The following is a 17,973-nucleotide window of genomic DNA, read 5'->3' as shown; positions in this document are numbered from 1 at the left end:
AGTATTAAGCTTCAGGAATACAACTTCCGTGTCGAGTATATTAAAGGCAGCGAGAACGTGGGAGCAGATTACATGAGCCGGCTGGAATAGTTGTTAAGCTTGCACTACTGCATAGCTGCATTGTGTTGATTGTGTAATGAAAAGCGTACACGATGTGCCTGTATATATGTGCACTTGATTGTTATCAGTGATCCGTGACTTGTGACATGTGCGCAAGACATGACTGAAGAACTACAGTGTTGTGGTGTGTGCGGGTTCAGATCAGTGCGTATATGGTGCGCGTCATGAACGGTAGTGAGTGACGAACGATCTTCAGTGCACTGAACGGACCCAATCTACTGCACCCCTCTATAGGGGCGTAATAACATCGTTCTCGGCGCTTGTGGAGTTCTAGAATATTCCGAGGCAATATTCTTCAGTGGGGGGCAGTGTCACAAGCTGCCTCACCTATTATACAGCGGAAGATGCGGGAGCTTATGGCTGGAATATAGAGCGAAATTCACGGGACTCCGTCGCTCCTCTGGACAAGATTCGACAAGCCGATGGGGCAGCGACCGCCTGTCCTTGACGCGGCTGCTGCATAGTCGGCCGAGGGTATAAAATAACCGACAGCAGCACGCCCTCACCAGTGCGTTTGGGAAGATTCAAACTTCCGGCCACTCCGCGGTGCTCCGAAAGCGTATTGTGTTCTTCGGGCCCGCGATCGACGCATCGTCCTCTGCACCTGTACGGTGTTACGACCAAGCATCCGCAATTGCGCGCTCTATTGTTCGCCTGTGGGCATGGATAAGTTTTGTGAATATGTGGTGATGGTCCAATGGCTCTAAGTGAGCCTGTTTCCAGGAATCCTGTTTTGTAAGCATGTTTTGCTTTGTGGACAACCTGCAAATGCCAAATTGACCCTGTCAAGAGAACGTCTGGAAAAACACAAAGAAACGTCCCCCTGCGGGAAATAGCAGGAAGTGCTTTCTTTCTTTTGTTCACCCTTCCAGTCGAGAAGTGCTATCCTCCAGTGATGAATGCCTCCTATCCAAAGGAGACGACAGAGTGACATGTCCGCTGACGTGCAGGACAAGAAAGGAGCATGACTCATACGGCCATTAAGTGATTTCCCGGGAATGCAGGAAAGATTTGCAATTGTCGAAAAGGGACCATGTTGGGAGCCCTATGCGGCGCCACGTGCACTCGGGTTTCTGAGAAGTAAAACCCCTTGTCAGAACCAGCCTGTGGTTTCTTTGCTGAAGAATAGAAATGTACCTCCTCTCCTCGCCGTTCCCAAGCTTTTCCCGCCAACAAGTGATCACGCCCAACGAATGAATGCCGGACCAGTCAGTGCTTCAGACCATCAGTGCAGTGATGTGTTCGATTGGATGCCGATACCTGAGGGGCGTGCCCTGGATTTGGTTGGTCAGCATCTTCAGAGAGGGGCTGGACATAGGGGGTTTTAAGGACGCTGCAGAGCACGAAATGTCGCTCTGGGCCCTGGGTAAACGGCTCATCCAGTCGCTTCTCGCTATGAACTCTTAACGCTTGCCATTTTGCTGATGTACCCTTCCTTTTCGTGTAAATATTCTTGTAAATAAGTTTCTCAAAGTGCCATTAAACCTGCTTGTACATATTTCACCAACTTCGAAGATTCAATCCTACTTCAACCCCGAGTCTCTGCACGCTACCAAGTGAAGGCCGGGTCGACGTAGCCCCAGCGTCACGACAACTGGTGGCAGCGGCGGGATAAAGCCCCAACACTGGTGACCAGCGGTGGGATCTGAATCTACAAGCCACAACATCTGGTGATTGGAGGTGGATCTGAAGCTACAAGCCACAACACCTTGTGATCGGAGGTGGCATCTCAAGCAACAAGCAGGCGCAACAATCGGCCAACAAGAAAGCAGCTCGGAACATCGATCGCATGTGTGGGTGAGTGCTTGGCTTTTCTTCTGATGTGGACCAGGTTCTAGAACAGGGTTAGATTTTAGAACTGGTAAAAAGTGTTGAAACGCCTTTAGGTTTGGTAGTTTGCACTGTTGTTTTGGAAGTAGCCGACACTCGGAGCGATCATGGACCTACAAAAGCTGCAGAAACCGGAACTGTTGCAATTGTGTGAGGAATTGGGAATTGATACAAGTGGTTTGGCACGAAAACCTTTGATTATAAAGGCAATCACAGATTTGGGAGCCGATGATGAGGAGCTCAGTGAAGCATGGAACCTCATCGCCCAAAAAAAGGAGCAGCTCAGACAGCAGAAAGAGCGGGAAAAAGAGGAAAAGAGGCGTGAGCGTGAACTTGAGAGGGAAAAAGAGGAAAGGGAGCGCGAACGTGAGTGGGAAAAAGAGGAAAAGAAGCGTGAAAGAGAAGCAAAAAAGCTGGACCAAGAAATTGAGCTCCGGAAATTAGAACTAGAGTTGAGCAAGAGGTCGGGCGATTGTCCCCAGCTAGCGGTACCTCGTCTCAACAAGGAGGCAGATTTCAAGATGTCAAAGTACATGCAGCCATATGTGATATCAGGGGATATCGGTCTGTATCTGGCTAACTTTGAGCGAACTTGCGAAAAACTGTCCTTCCAGCGAGACACTTGGTCTCAGAGATTATTGACGGTTCTGCCCTGCGAGGCAGCGGAGGTTGTCGCGCGGCTGAGCAAGGAGGACGCGGACAACTACGAGAAGGTCAAAACTTGCCTTCTGAGAAAGTATAGGCTTAGCGCCGAGGCGTTCAGACAACGTTTTCGGAACGCTACTAAGTCCAGGGACGAGAGTTACCCTGAATTCCTGTACAATTTAAGAGTTAATTTGGGCGAGTGGCTAAAGAGCACTGATTCCTACAGTGATAGGGACGCTGTAGTCGAGCGAATTCTTTTGGAGCAGTTTTATAACTGCCTCCCAGAAAAAGAAAGAAATTGGTTACAGGACCGAGGCGAAATTAAGTCGGCAACTGAAGCTGCCGAACTTATTGAGGAGTATGCTTCGCGCCGACAATTCAGCAACCCAGCAGTGGATAGGCCCCGCAATCCCAAGTTCAGTATGAAAAACCGTCAGGAAAGGCACTTTGCTAGAGTTGGAAACGAAGAAATGAAGGTTTCTTCAGGCAGAGTCCCTAGAAAGGACGGCAGTGAGAAAAGTGGGGAAGTGACCAACGCGCAGAACACAAAGAACAAGCTTGAGGCTAGGAAGCCGCTCACATGCTTTAGGTGTAATGAGCAGGGTCACATTGCCGTCAACTGCCGGAAAGAAAAGATTGCTTTCTCGTATGTCAGGGACTGCGATAAAAATATGCAGCTTTTAGAACCCTACCTGCATGACCTAGTAGTCAACGGGAAGCCTTGCAAGGTACTGCGCGATTCGGCCGCAACGATGGATGTTGTCCATCCGGCGTATGTATCGCCTTCCGACTATACAGGACAGTGTGCATGGATCCGACAGGTAGTTGAGGAACAGAGTGTGTGCTTGCCGATCGCGAACGTGGTCATCGAGGGCCCTTTCGGCGAATTAACAACCGAGGCTGCCGTTTCAGGAAAGCTTCCTAAGTGCTATCCGTATTTGTTCTCCAACAAATCGGACATGCTGCTGCGAAAGAGGGGCATCCTTTTCGGAGACAGAGTTGTGCAAGCCTTAACACGTTCAAAGGCGCGAGAACTAGCTACACTGCTCATACCAGAAAATTCCACAGCGGAGGAAACGGCAGTTAAAACAGTGGTCTATGTGGAAGATAGCGGGTCAGAAAACTTTGAGAGCGAGGCATCTCAGATAAATCAACTTGAAAGTGAGCTTGATGAGACGCGGAATGAGGACGTTCTTGAGAATAACCTCTTGCCGCCAGTGTCTAGTAATCTAACGAGACTTTCAAGTGAAAACCGACAGGACTTAGCTATGGAGCAAACCGTGGTAAATCTAACGTTAAACCTTCCCGAGGAGATGGGGGATGACATGATTTGCCCCAGCGGAAAAGGAAGCAACGCTCAGGAGCTTCTCAAAAAGACGGAGCAGAGAGGAGAACTAAAGAAATCCCAGCTGTCCGATCTGGGCGAGATAATAACAGAGTTTGAGGCCTGCTTCGTGGACAGGCCAGGCAGAACTGATTTGACTGAGCACGATATTGAGCTGACTTCAGACGTGCCAGTGCGATCAAGGTGCTACCGATTTTCTCCAAGGCAAAGAGAAATTCTGGATAGGGAAGTAACTCGCATGCTGGAATTAGGAGTAATAAAACCCTCGGAAAGCGATTATGCTTCGCCTATGATCTTAGTAGAAGCTCCAGGTAAAGACCCTAGGCCTGTGGTAGACTACCGAAAGCTAAATTCTCTCACCAGGGATCAAGTGTATCCTATTCCGAATATTGAGGAGAGAGTAGAACAGGTCAGTAGAGCGGCATATGTGACTACGCTGGACCTTACTCGAGGATACTGGCAAGTACCGCTCACTGAACGCGCCAGCAGATACGCGGCTTTCGTCACTCCGACGGGCAGCTACCAGCCAACAATGATGAGTTTCGGGCTCAAAAATGCTCCATTTTGTTTTTCACGACTCATGGATAGGGTTTTAAAGGGGTGTGAAACATTCGCGGTGCCTTATTTAGACGACATTGCGGTTTTTTCCGACTCATGGGCGAACCATATGGTACATCTAAGAGCTGTACTGAGCCTTTTGCGTCAAGCTGGACTAACTGTAAAGGCCGAGAAATGTTGCCTGGCAAGGGCGACCGTGGACTACTTGGGTCACAATGTAGGTCAAGGTTTCAGGAAACCCAGCGAGATTAAGATTTCTGCGGTAGCAGACTACCCGCGGCCGAGCACGAAGACGGAAATTCGAGCATTCCTGGGTCTGACTGGGTACTACAATCACTACATCCCTAACTATTCAGCTTTGGCTAGCCCTCTGACCGACGCTCTCCGCAAGACAGAACCGACAAATGTAGTCTGGGACGAACAAAAGGAAGCCTCCTTCGTAAACCTGAAGGCTGTGCTGATTAGCCGTCCGGTATTGCGAGCTCCAGACTATGACCGAGAATTCACTGTCCAGTGTGATGCCAGTGATCGAGGGCTAGGTGCTGTTCTCTGCCAGAGAGATGACGACGGTGATGAGCACCCAGTGCTCTACCTGAGCAGAAAACTGAGTTCTAGAGAGAGGGCTTATTGCGCGTCAGAGAAAGAGTGCGCTTGCATTGTATGGGCCATTCAAAAATTGCAGTGCTATCTTGGAGGGGCCAAATTCACCGTAGAGACGGACCATTGTCCCCTGGCTTGGCTGCAAACTGCGACATCGAAGAACAGTCGCCTTCTTAGGTGGAGCTTGATTTTACAGCAGTACAATTTTGAAATAAGATACAAAAAAGGGAAGTTAAATGGGAATGCGGACGCGCTTAGCCGCTCTTTCTAAGCGGTCCGAGATGTTCCTCACCATGTATCCAAATTGATAATCAGGTTTTTTTTTTTTTCGTGCGCTTGTATATGTGTGACTATGTAAAGCAGCACGTTTGGTTTTCTAGGAATACGTAGGTCCTAACGTCTTGAGTGTGGGCTTTTCTCGAACAACAATGGCAGTTTTCTTTTGACCTGGTCTCTTCAGACGGGAGCCGAGTGCTTGCTTCGACATGTGGTTGAGTTTCAGACAGCTCGAGCAATTTGGCCTACAACAATCAAGACAACGCGACAAGCAACAGCGAGCTTCAAGCGTTCACGTGCAGGCCATTAAGTCGTCTCTTCATGCAGCAGCTGGGACTGCTGCCCTCCGAGACTCTTCTGGCGGGGGAGGAGGCTGTTACGACCAAGCATCCGCAATTGCGCGCTCTATTGTTCGCCTGTGGGCATGGATAAGTTTTGTGAATATGTGGTGATGGTCCAATGGCTCTAAGTGAGCCTGTTTCCAGGAATCCTGTTTTGTAAGCATGTTTTGCTTTGTGGACAACCTGCAAATGCCAAATTGACCCTGTCAAGAGAACGTCTGGAAAAACACAAAGAAACGTCCCCCTGCGGGAAATAGCAGGAAGTGCTTTCTTTCTTTTGTTCACCCTTCCAGTCGAGAAGTGCTATCCTCCAGTGATGAATGCCTCCTATCCAAAGGAGACGACAGAGTGACATGTCCGCTGACGTGCAGGACAAGAAAGGAGCATGACTCATACGGCCATTAAGTGATTTCCCGGGAATGCAGGAAAGATTTGCAATTGTCGAAAAGGGACCATGTTGGGAGCCCTATGCGGCGCCACGTGCACTCGGGTTTCTGAGAAGTAAAACCCCTTGTCAGAACCAGCCTGTGGTTTCTTTGCTGAAGAATAGAAATGTACCTCCTCTCCTCGCCGTTCCCAAGCTTTTCCCGCCAACAAGTGATCACGCCCAACGAATGAATGCCGGACCAGTCAGTGCTTCAGACCATCAGTGCAGTGATGTGTTCGATTGGATGCCGATACCTGAGGGGCGTGCCCTGGATTTGGTTGGTCAGCATCTTCAGAGAGGGGCTGGACATAGGGGGTTTTAAGGACGCTGCAGAGCACGAAATGTCGCTCTGGGCCCTGGGTAAACGGCTCATCCAGTCGCTTCTCGCTATGAACTCTTAACGCTTGCCATTTTGCTGATGTACCCTTCCTTTTCGTGTAAATATTCTTGTAAATAAGTTTCTCAAAGTGCCATTAAACCTGCTTGTACATATTTCACCAACTTCGAAGATTCAATCCTACTTCAACCCCGAGTCTCTGCACGCTACCAAGTGAAGGCCGGGTCGACGTAGCCCCAGCGTCACGACAACGGCCACCGCTACCGAGCAACACAGCCTTCGACGCCTCAGCAAACAAGAAGACGTGAGAATTTCATTCGCCACGGACTGTTGTTCAATCGAACATTATTTTCGCTTTATTAACTTTTGACCTGACTTAGTAGTATTTTACGCTGTGTTCTTATGTAACTTTTGCTCATACTTATAATATCTGAAATACCTGCTTTATTATCTTTATAGTCTTCATATTTTTTTATCACAGTGTTTTGTTCATTGTCGGGTTATTTTTTTTTCTCTTATCATTTATTTCTTCGTCTTTATCAATATCTTGTCGTGGCGTTGTATTCTCTTTAATTGTACTCTATTATTATCAGTGTAATTTTGGTCTGCTATTTATAAACCTTCAATTGTTTGTAAAGGAAAGTGACCTATTTGTACTTATTCCTCAATCACACACCGACACACGTGCTTCACGGGTTGACCGGCCTAACTTTTAAATGTGTTCACAACCCTCATAGAGGAACGACGGGAAATCGTAAAGAGGATCCCGCACCTCTTTTGACCGTAAAGGCGGGGGTTTGTGACAGTTTTCATCTTGAGCTGTTAATTGGAACGTCTCATAACAGAAATAGCCGCAAAGGCTTGATATAGTTTATAAATCTCCTTGATGTTGAAATAAGATAAATCTTGAATGAGCAATGTTTAAATGAGTCAATTAATGTCATAAACAATTAGACATGCGCCGGCCACATTGAACGATTCAAACGAATATATGAAAGTACTCCCCTCTGTGACTGAAGAGCAGCAGTCAGACACCGCTCTTGCATGTTTTAAAGCGTAAAATGCCATGTGCGGGTTACTCTAGTGTGGTGCAGCGTGGCGTTCGCCTAATAAATTAGAGTAGCGCTGGATGAGGCTGTTTCAGCTATCAGCGAGCACAGACAGTCTGGTCTGCGATAAGGTGCTTCCGCATATGATCAGTTTTGTATACCACTGGAGACTAGGAACTGGAAACCTCATACAAACCACTGGGAAGGGCCAACGTCTGAACGCTTTATGAGGTGTGGCCTTTTCCAAAGTTGCTGTTCAACACTCGGGACACCTCAGCCACAGATACAGTCTTACTGCCGCAGTGACGCCATCTTTCTCGAAAGGGGAAATTGGAGGCGGGGGGACCTTCTACATGCAGAATCAGCGAAGAGCATGGCAGCCAGAAAACATGCCGGCCCTGGCGGCGGTGTGATAAATATAACTATGATATAACAGCACCTCTCGCACACCACAGGGCGGGCACGCCGTGAGCTTCTTGTCTCTCTTCTACCACCGTCGCCTGCAGTTCACAGATACATTAATTCGAGAAGAATATTGGCTTTCTCTTTTTTTGATGGAGGTGATACCTACGCTTGACGAACGGCCGTTTTGGCATGGCGTGAAGACTACATACGCATGCAATTGGCTACTTTGCGTTTCCTCGAGATTTTAATCAGTTATATTTTGCTGCACGCGGTGTCTAAATATTAAAGCCTCCTCACAAGAAGTCCTTTTTTTTTTTTTTTTTTTTTTTGAGGCCCTCTCGAACGTTTAGACTTGGTAGGGAAGGAGGAAGCCGCTGTGGCAGTGTAAAGGGCAGCACACGAGGAGCTCGCTGACTGCCGGCGTCTGTCTGCGTCCCATTGTCGGGGGCACTCCTGTGTCGAACCATGTCGAACGCGCCACTGCGCGCCATCGACAAGACGAACTGGAGAAGCGTAGTGTAGATGGCTAGCGAGGAGCTCGGCGCCTTTTGGTCTGGGCCACACCGTCTGCTTCGCAAGGGCCGTTGCGCGCTGTCGGCCAGACGAAGGGGATGACCGCGTGGCCGGCTTGAGGGTACTGACCCAGGCGGGAGTACGCCGGGATTCACTTGAACCTTTTTGTTTCCCGATGGCCCGACTTGGGCTGCTGTCGCTGTCTGGCCAAACACCCCGCGTTCCTTTCCAATGGGGAATTCTTGTCACAATAGTTGATAGCGGCAGCTCTCGCGCTCGTCTCGTTGCCGCCATCCTTAACAGGGGACATGGCTTTTAAAGCTATTTTTCCTGCGTTTTTCAACAAATTCGATAAAACCTGGTATTCTGGTTTAGTTTCTTGCACTGATTTCAAACATATAATTATGTTTCCAATTGGCCATTTAGTTCAAAAGATAAAATAAAATTGTTCATAATTTGCGGGAACAATGAAAAAATAACCACACTACAAAAAATTCACATGAACACTTTGCTAGGTACTAGAAAGCATAACGAATACAATGTTACGCGCACTTTTGTATAACAAATATTAGCGATGTTATAGCAGTTCAAAATTCACTGCTCCAAATGTGAGTGCCTTCCTGTCTGATTTAGAGCAAAATTGAAAACTTTGAACTGCTATAACATCGCTAATATTTGTTAAAAAACAAATGCTCCTAACATTGTATTCATTACGCTTTCTAGTACCTAGCAAAGTGTCCATGTGAATTTTTTTGTAGTGCTGTTATTTTTTCATTATTTCTTGAACTAATTGGCCAGTTGGAAAAATGGTTGCATGTTTGAAATCAGTGCAAGAAACTGAATCAGAATGCCAGGTTTTATCAAATTTGGTCAAAAATTGGAAAATAATTTTAAGAGCCATGTCCCCCCTTAAGCAGAAGCGAAGTGCAATACAGCTGACATATTTCGTGGTGTGTTTAGAGACTGTAAACAACCTAAACTAATACATTCTTTTTCAGCGAATTTCTAACAGTCTAGAGTTATCATGGAAAGACGAAAGAGTCACACTGGCCGTACTGCCCGAATCCGTGAGTCTCACTGCCTGTCGGAGGTTGGGCACACTACGAGCAGTGGCGTGCCGCGCCGGCGCGGCTCGTTCATACACAACCCTTCAGGCACCATGCTCCACATCATGTTCTACTTGGCAGTTGCTGTATTTAAACCAGCCAAAAGACGAGACAGAGAATAGAAGCGAACGAGATGAGGCTGGCTTCTCTGTTTCTCGTCTTTTGGCTGGTTTAAAATGAATGATTACCAACTCGCCCAGTCGTTAACCTTGTTGCTGTATTTACAGGGCATTCCCACGTCTGATGCTGTGGTTTAGTTTAGCACTGGTGAACGCTGTCTACGTTGGGATACATGCAACATAAATAACTTGAAAGTAAAAGATTGCACAGCCATTATTGTAGTTAGTTTGTAAAGCATGGGATGCATAATGTGGAGGTCTCGGACCTCAACGGTGGCATGTTTCTTGTTTTTGTTTTGTTTTCCTAGTTTGCAATGAGTTATTTCTCATTTGAGAGTAGATACACTGCTAATTACCATTCATCACCAATGCAGATTTTGTTTTTATTAGTTAATTATATGCTTTCCTCAATTTCATTCTGTTCGTTTGCATACCTGTGTCGTAACAGGGCCTTTATATATTTTTCCTTTTCTGCTAAATAGAAGAGCATGAGCCTCTCATAGCCTGTGTTGCTTTGGGACATCAAATCTCATAAGCCAGACCAGCATGAGCCTCGTTTCTGGCAGTCGTAGATCTATTTCATTGAACCTCTTTGTTAATAATAAGCTTGTCAAACATACAGTATTATGGGTGTGACACCATGAAGGTGTCAGTCATTAGAAATGTCACAAGTGTTGGGCAGGCATGGATGGCCTATCATTAACATGTTAAAATTAAGGAAGCTCCGGTGCCACTCAAGCGAAAACATGAGAAGCCACGGACAGAAAGCCATGGAGTAGGGCATCTGAAGGAGGAAAGGGCTATCCTTGAGTGCAGTCTATCCTTACCGAAGGGATTACTGACCAGTGCCTTGGAAACTTTATCAGAACAGGCATGGATAAAAAAAAATTATGTGCACAAGAAGGGAGTGGAAATGTGCTGCTTATTGATGTGAACTCCGAACTAGTCTAGTGGTGCTTGAGCACATCATAGTGGTATAGTCCACATTTCTCAAGCTAAAAGAGTCATGTTTTTGTCAAACCTATCGTTCGGGCATCAAGTATAGAAACAAGCATTGCATTTTCTGCTAGTTTGTTCCAAATTGTTGCTAAGGTCATTTGTGTTATTTTAAACATCTGTACATGTTTTGGCTGTTAGTCTTGTATTTTCACCAATGCATTGATCTTTGAATAAAAAGGAATCAAATAGGTTATTTTGGTATGTCAGGTATAAAAAATTCAGCTAATAAAATCTTTTGACTTTAGAAACGTGCTCCAAAACAATTTGAATGCTTCAAAACTCCCGTTTTATAGCTTCAAAGTATTCGAGCCTGCTTCCACCTCTCCAAGTTGGTTTGTGGTTCAGGTCATTATTGACAATTCTGCTTGACTGAATTGATGTCTTCAATTTGGAGTTTTGGGGAGGGTTGCATCCATTGGGAAGAGTGAAAAATGCTGGCCGAAGATAAGGAACGCTGCATTATGAAAATTCTGATTGCTATTGGGCAACCATCTCATGGATGATGGCACTTGAAAGCGTTTTGACTGGAGGTACTTGCACTGCTTGGGCTAGGCCAGTGCAGCACTTCATCTTACAGGAGCATATGCACCTAATTTTGGTCGCATTTTGCTTGTTAACGACATGCAAAACATTACTCTGTACAGATCATCACCTGGTTTTTATCTTCAACCGCTAAATAATTTATAATTGAATTTTTGTCTTATCTGTTTCAGGGTGTCTATACTCCATTAACACACTGAATGTTAGTAGTGCTGCTACTGTACTTAAAGTGTTGGTCTCTGTTTGCAATATTTTTTAGCTGCTTTGAGAAGTATGATGCTCATGGACAGCCTCCTTAACAACATGAACTGGTGTCTTTGTGATGAGGACCATATATCAAAGCCAGCCAGAGGTTTTATGATGCTAGCATTGTAGCAACTGTTGTGGTGCTGTAGTTTGGTGAGGGATTTGGCCATCTTGTGGTTGTTGCCTGTTTGCTGTGGTCACCCTCAAAGTAAATAGCTATGGTCCTGTCACATAGTTTGAGAACTTTTTGTTACTTGTATGGAAATTACTGTTTGGCACAAAATGACTTATGGCTGCCATCATGTGCGTTATAGAGGGCGAGCGACTACATTTCGGTGGAACAGTTCCTCATTCTTTTTCACAGCCCATAGGAAGGATTTTGCAAGTTTAGAAAAATGAAATGTTCACAGCTGAGTCAGTCGCAATTCTGGAATCATGCTGTGTAGTCGACAAACGCTACAATCCGAGAGCAACGCATGTCGTCTAATGAACAGTGCAAGCGAAACTTCTTGGATGCAGCAGCAAATGAAAATGTGCACACATGTTTTTCAAGATGTCTCAATGTTTATTACCAAAACACAATCAGCTGTCTGTTCTGATGTCTGCGGCCAGTGTTGATAACTTCATATCAGTTCTTTACTACCCATGGTGTCCATTTCTGCTGTGCATGTGCACTGCAGTGATACATTGTCACATGCATGCAGAGAGCACTAGTACTGGCCTTACTTAGGGTAACCTTTTCGCTGTTTTGGCTTTTCTCATTCTTGAGCTATGCTACAGGGTGCACACTTTTCTTTTTGCCTGGTTCCTTTGACGAGTCATGAATTCAGCATTTGTGCTTCTTTCTTTTTAGAGGGTGTAGTGACCATATGCAAATCCACTATTAGAATATATGAGCTGCTGCATAGTCTGCAGTCCTGTTATCTTTTTATTTAAATTTGGTACGTCTCTGAGTTTCTCTGGGTGTTTTGTTATTGTTCTGAGCTTGCATTCTTTTGTTTTTCCTCCCCATGACAGCCGATCCTGCACGTGACTGATACTAGCCGAGAGATCACAACAGCTGCCCACCTTTCAAAGCATGGCATTCCTTGGCCCAAGTTGACTGCTCCCTGTGCTACTGGCTCAACAGTGTACTCACAAGTCTGCACTTCACTTACGAGCGTAATGGCAACACACACACATTGGCCATAGCTTCTGTGTCAAAATAAAGTATTCCTACTTATGTGCCTTTTCATTCATTATTAACGCACATGATTGCAGTAATAAACACTCCAGTGCCAAAACACCATGTTGACACACTCATTTATGTTTAGACTGCCTACCTTCTGCATTACTTCCCTTTTGTAACCTACCTAGAAAGGTAAGTATTTACTGTATGTGTCATAGAACCACATGTATTTGTTATTCCTTTTGAGACTGGAAATAATCCGCAAAACCAGTGAAGTAAGAAAAGTTCACAGATATGTTTCGTAGACAATATTTAGAGGTAAGCCCAATGAAGATGTTTCGAACTGCAGACGGACTGATGATAAAAAGGCAAAGTGGGCGGTGTTTGTTGAATTGCATAAGATTGGTTTAATTCAGTATTTTGCAGATGAGCAGCAACTTTCTTAATTGCAATGCTTACTTACACCCATACTGTCACCTCATGTAATGCTCAAACATTTGGCAGTGCTAATCACTTTACTAAAATATTGAAATCTTGGCCCTTCAAAGTGAATTGTGTTCAATAGCGAGGTGACATGCTTGTAGCAATGAGATTCTAACCTTGGATACCCGCTTAATGCCTCTATGCTACTGGGATGATGAGGCAGCATACTAAAAGGGCATAAAAAGCGTGTGCAGTAATTCTTTACATGTAACAATAGTTGAAGCCCTCGCCTAATTTAATGTGACTGCATTAAAAGGCCATATTTACCAAAAAAGGCAATTTGAGCGACAAGGATGAGTGGCAGATAGTATGACCGGATGGATTGGTCTGTGTGATGTGGAGACCAAGGTATGGTCCAGCTGCCTACCCAAGCAGCTCCTTTGACAGGAAAAAACTCAATGCCTTTCAGAACCCCGAGTCAGATGTGTGAGTTGGGAGTTCATTTACATAATGTGGTAATTAGTAATTTTACAAATTGGTGTGTGATAAAAGCGCAAACTAATATCGGTGAATCAACAAGTAGCCAACTAGTTGATTCACCGATATTTTATCACACACCAATTTGTAAAATTACTAATTACCACATTATGTAAATGAACTCCCAACTCACACATCTGACTTGGGGTTCTGAAAGGCAATGAGTTTTGTTATTGTTACCAATGTACAGGGATGAGGATACAGGAGTCGTAAATGCTGTGGCATGTTTTCCTTAACAGCGGTGCTGAACTGCCCCCAAAATATTTGTTGCATTTGCGCAATTTAGGTGTATTTCAGTTTCTGGTATAACCTTTCCCACACCTTTAACCTTTAGGCACAGTAATTGTAAGTAAAATCGGCAGTTAAAAAAATAGCATTGTCAAGATGACAGCGTTCCAAAAAACTGAGAAATAGTAATTAAGGTACGTATAGCAGCAAAAGTTGCTACACTGTACCATCAGCATACACGTGTGATCCCAGCCATTTGTGGAACCATAAATGCAGTATTAACATCAGTAGTTTATCAATTCAGTTTCGGACTATCCTCATGTTTGACAAGATTTTAATGATGAAAGAGCACATCAGAGGATGAAAGTTCGGCGATGCACTCTGATGTATATCTTACGCACTGGATTTGTTAGAGACCAACATGGAATAATTTGAACAAATTGTTCGATATACACGGTCATTTGGCTGCTGGATATACCATTGCTTGTAAATCCGGCCGCGCAAAATATATAGTAAACAATTTACTTCTTTTTCGACATTCTATGTTCACAACAAACCTATGCATAACCACGCACTGAGATCAAGCGCCACATGAAAATTCGCGCTTCCACTTCAGTTCGAATAATAGCTCTCGAGGCCAAATGTTCGAATGAGTCGCGTTACATATGCTGTGTATGCGAGGTAGGTACGTGGCGGACGAATTAAACTGCACTGCAAAAGATGGTTTGGTTTGGTTTATGAGGTCCCGAAGCAACTCGATCAGGCTATGAGATACGCCGTATATAAAGGAAGGCTCCGAGAACACAGCAGAAGACACTGTTGCGTTGTTGGGTGCTTGGTTTTGCCCGCGGCTGCTACGTTTTTGTGACATGGCCATGCAGTCCCGTTCCACCTAGCTTCCACTGGGCCATCGCAATACAATCTCGACCTCCTATAAAATCGCAACCATGCAATTCCTGGCACGAAGTCGCCTCCTGGTCGATTTAGCATGGCTTACCCTGCTCGAGTCGCCAGATAGTTCGTGTATACACGCTGGCCAACAAAGACGTACGGGATCTGTTGGCTCTTAAATGATCACAACGGTGCACTGCAATGCCGATCGACGCCACGTACACGCTTACGGGCGGCATGCAATTCGTTGCAACCTCCGATGCTGCGGGTGCGAGTCGTGAAAAAAAAAAAAAAAACTATGCCGGGACGGCGGGCATTGCAGAATTAACATGCAGTTTCACGGGTTGGTTCGGCTGGAGGCTTTTAATTGTGCCCGTGTATGCGGTGCGATTTCTGCGGTAGTGTGGAGCAGGCAATAGGTAACACGTGGTAACAATTAATTAAGCAGGCGCTGGTATATAACTGATAATACTTTTTAACTAGTCATGCGCACTAGCGCCTAATTTACTAACAGCTATAGGTTTGCTGAGGTCGCAATTATAATATCTATATCAGTTTTTTAATTTTTGGAAACACCATTATCGTCCCCGCTTTTAGCACATGAATTTAGGCTGCGCATGGCAGAAAACGAAACCTCTCGGTCGAGGATAATTTAGTACGCGCGGCATATATATGTACGGGTGTACGTTGTACGATCGCTTCGCTAGCCATTCCTCCCGGGCGCTCCCGAACATTATGAAAGGAGTGACCCCCGCGACAGTGCGTGGCGCGTATTGAATCATAAAGATCAGCATGCATGACTAGCATGGCGATTTGCGCTCACCCGCTGTATAGTTTCGGTTTCGCCTGTGTGCGGCCGAAACTACCCGAGCAGGTAGCGTAGATGGCAGCGTACTGCTCCGAAGTTGTCACTTGCTCCTTCGTAGCGCCCAGGAGGGACGGCAAGCTTCGAGAGCAAGGTATACCCGCACATATGAAGCGGGCTCATAAGAGAGCCAGGTCATAGCCTCCTCTATTTTCTATGGCCAGGTACGCGCTCGATAATCACAGTGGTTTCAATTTAGCCCGCGCATCAAAATTTCTTGCGCTAAATACGCCAACACAATTATGTTTTGGGAAAGTTTACACTGATATAGATATACTGACATGGGCGTCGGCATGACCCCCTGCATGGTGCCAACAGATTCTTATTCACTGAAACTGCATTGTCAGAACACTTAGTGACATAATTTGTTCATTCTAGAAGGACAAACTCGTGGAAGTTTAAATTTTGGGGCTTGTGTTATTAAATTAAGGAAAAAAGTATGGGAGATGGAATAAACCCCACCCTTTACAACCCCCTTTACTGATACTCTATCACCAGGTTTGATTTGGTTGTTTAGTATGATGCAAAAATTCATAAGAATAGCAATAAATGGACAGCAGAAGACAATTAAGTAGTTCAGTTTGGTAGTTAAAATCTTAAGGGTCGCTGTATCAAATGCTTTTTGAAGATTAAGAAAAGGTAGTTAATTTTATTTGAGTTGAACATTCCTCATCACCTGATGGGCCAGCTCATCAAGACACTTACAGTAATTGCTTAACTGTGGCTGCTTCCTCTTTGTATGAAATAAAAAACTAACTTGAATTTGAGGCAAACATTTCTAAGAAAGGAAAAGGTGCGAGTACTGAGTAATCAAAAGTGCCTTAAAATTGAGATACTCGCCTAAAATCAAGAGACTTAGCTGCAGTATATGCAGCCAAAGAAGAAACAGAAAAAGGCTTTTGAAATGTTAAAACAAGTGATTTTAATAGCACCCCCAAAATTCAGCAAGAGTGCTGGGCAATTTTAGAGTGTATGGTTAAAGCAGAATTCATTTTACACAAATTTAATACTCAACTTGGCTTTTCTGTCAATGCCAAATTTTTCTAAAAAATTGCAACACTTAGAAGCACAAAAAAAGCCTAGCCCTGAAGGCTTTTGCTTTCTTTTCTAGAATGCATTCATACCTTCAGTTAGAAATGTTAAGGTATAGAAGCACGATCAAAAGCGACCATTCAAAGCCTCATTGTAACTATCCAAAATATAAGTTATGAACTGCAAAATAAAACGACCCAAGTTTAAGGTCTAATTGTGTTTTTTAAGTCTCGCTCTCAGCTATGCTGGTCCCTGTAGACCTTTCCTCAACTCTTTAAACTGTACTTCAAGACCTAGTAGAAAGAGTAGTAATAAACTTTATTTGGCTACAAAAATGAGTGCCAAAGAGGTTTGCAACTTGTAGAACCAGGGCCATCTGTCACTTCGACATGGAGGACTCCAGCCAGGTACACAAATTAAAAGGAGGAGAGTCAAGATGAATGGAGGACTGAATGGCAATGGTGCAAAGGAAAAGCAGTGTTCTAGGTTAATGCAAATAAAAGATATAGTTGGGACAAGGTGCTTTAGGTGGAAACGGCAAAGAAAGAAATGCACTGGGAGAAGGAGGAAGAAACTTTAATGACGCGGAGTATTAAGGCACCGAGAATGTCTTGAGTATGGGTCACCAAGGCCAACCAGTCCGTCAGCTGATGCAATACTAGCCAAGCCCACCAGGTCGGGAAACAAAAGTGCGGAAAATGAAATGTGCCAGGATGGTGAGAAAATTTGTTCCCATTTTACGTTTGACATGAGATTTAGTGACAGAAGAAAGGAAGAGGTGTCAAAAGAAGAATGAGATAATCTCGAAAATGCCTGGAAAGCTGCTTCATTCATCAAATTGACAGGTTGAAATAAGCCGGTTATCCGGAACGTGGTGTCATCTCAGTTGCTGAAGGAACCTATAAAAAAATGAAAACAAACAGCAAGGAAGTTATGCCTAACACAGCGGACAGAATACAACAACAAAATCTGGTTGCAATACCCTATCTGCACAGCGTATCGCATGATTTGAAACGAATAGGCAAATATCGAAGTAGTTTTTACAGCCTCGGAAAAGTTATCGAAGCTTTGTAGGATCACTCAAACTTGTGGTGTGCAGCGACGCGCATGTAGCATAAAACACCCGACTTTATTTGTACCCTGCAGCACAGGTGTGGTGTATGAGATCCCATGTAGCTGTGGGAAACATTACATTGGACAAACGGGTAGATGCCTCAATGAACGGCTCTGAGAACACAATTATACCTATGAAAAACTTGCAAAAAAGAAACATCTGCGAAGGAAACGTTGCTTTGCACTGCAGCAGGTGCACAGGTTGTATGCTCTGGCTTCTACAGGGCTTAAAGCCAGGGGGGGTGTCAGCGACCCCCCCC

The sequence above is a fragment of the Amblyomma maculatum genome, chromosome 11, assembly GCF_055883805.1.
Source record: "Amblyomma maculatum isolate TAMU_Amacu chromosome 11, ASM5588380v1, whole genome shotgun sequence".
Taxonomy (NCBI): domain Eukaryota; kingdom Metazoa; phylum Arthropoda; class Arachnida; order Ixodida; family Ixodidae; genus Amblyomma; species Amblyomma maculatum.
The sequence above is the reverse complement of the archived record's forward strand: the minus strand, read 5'-3'. Positions refer to the sequence as shown.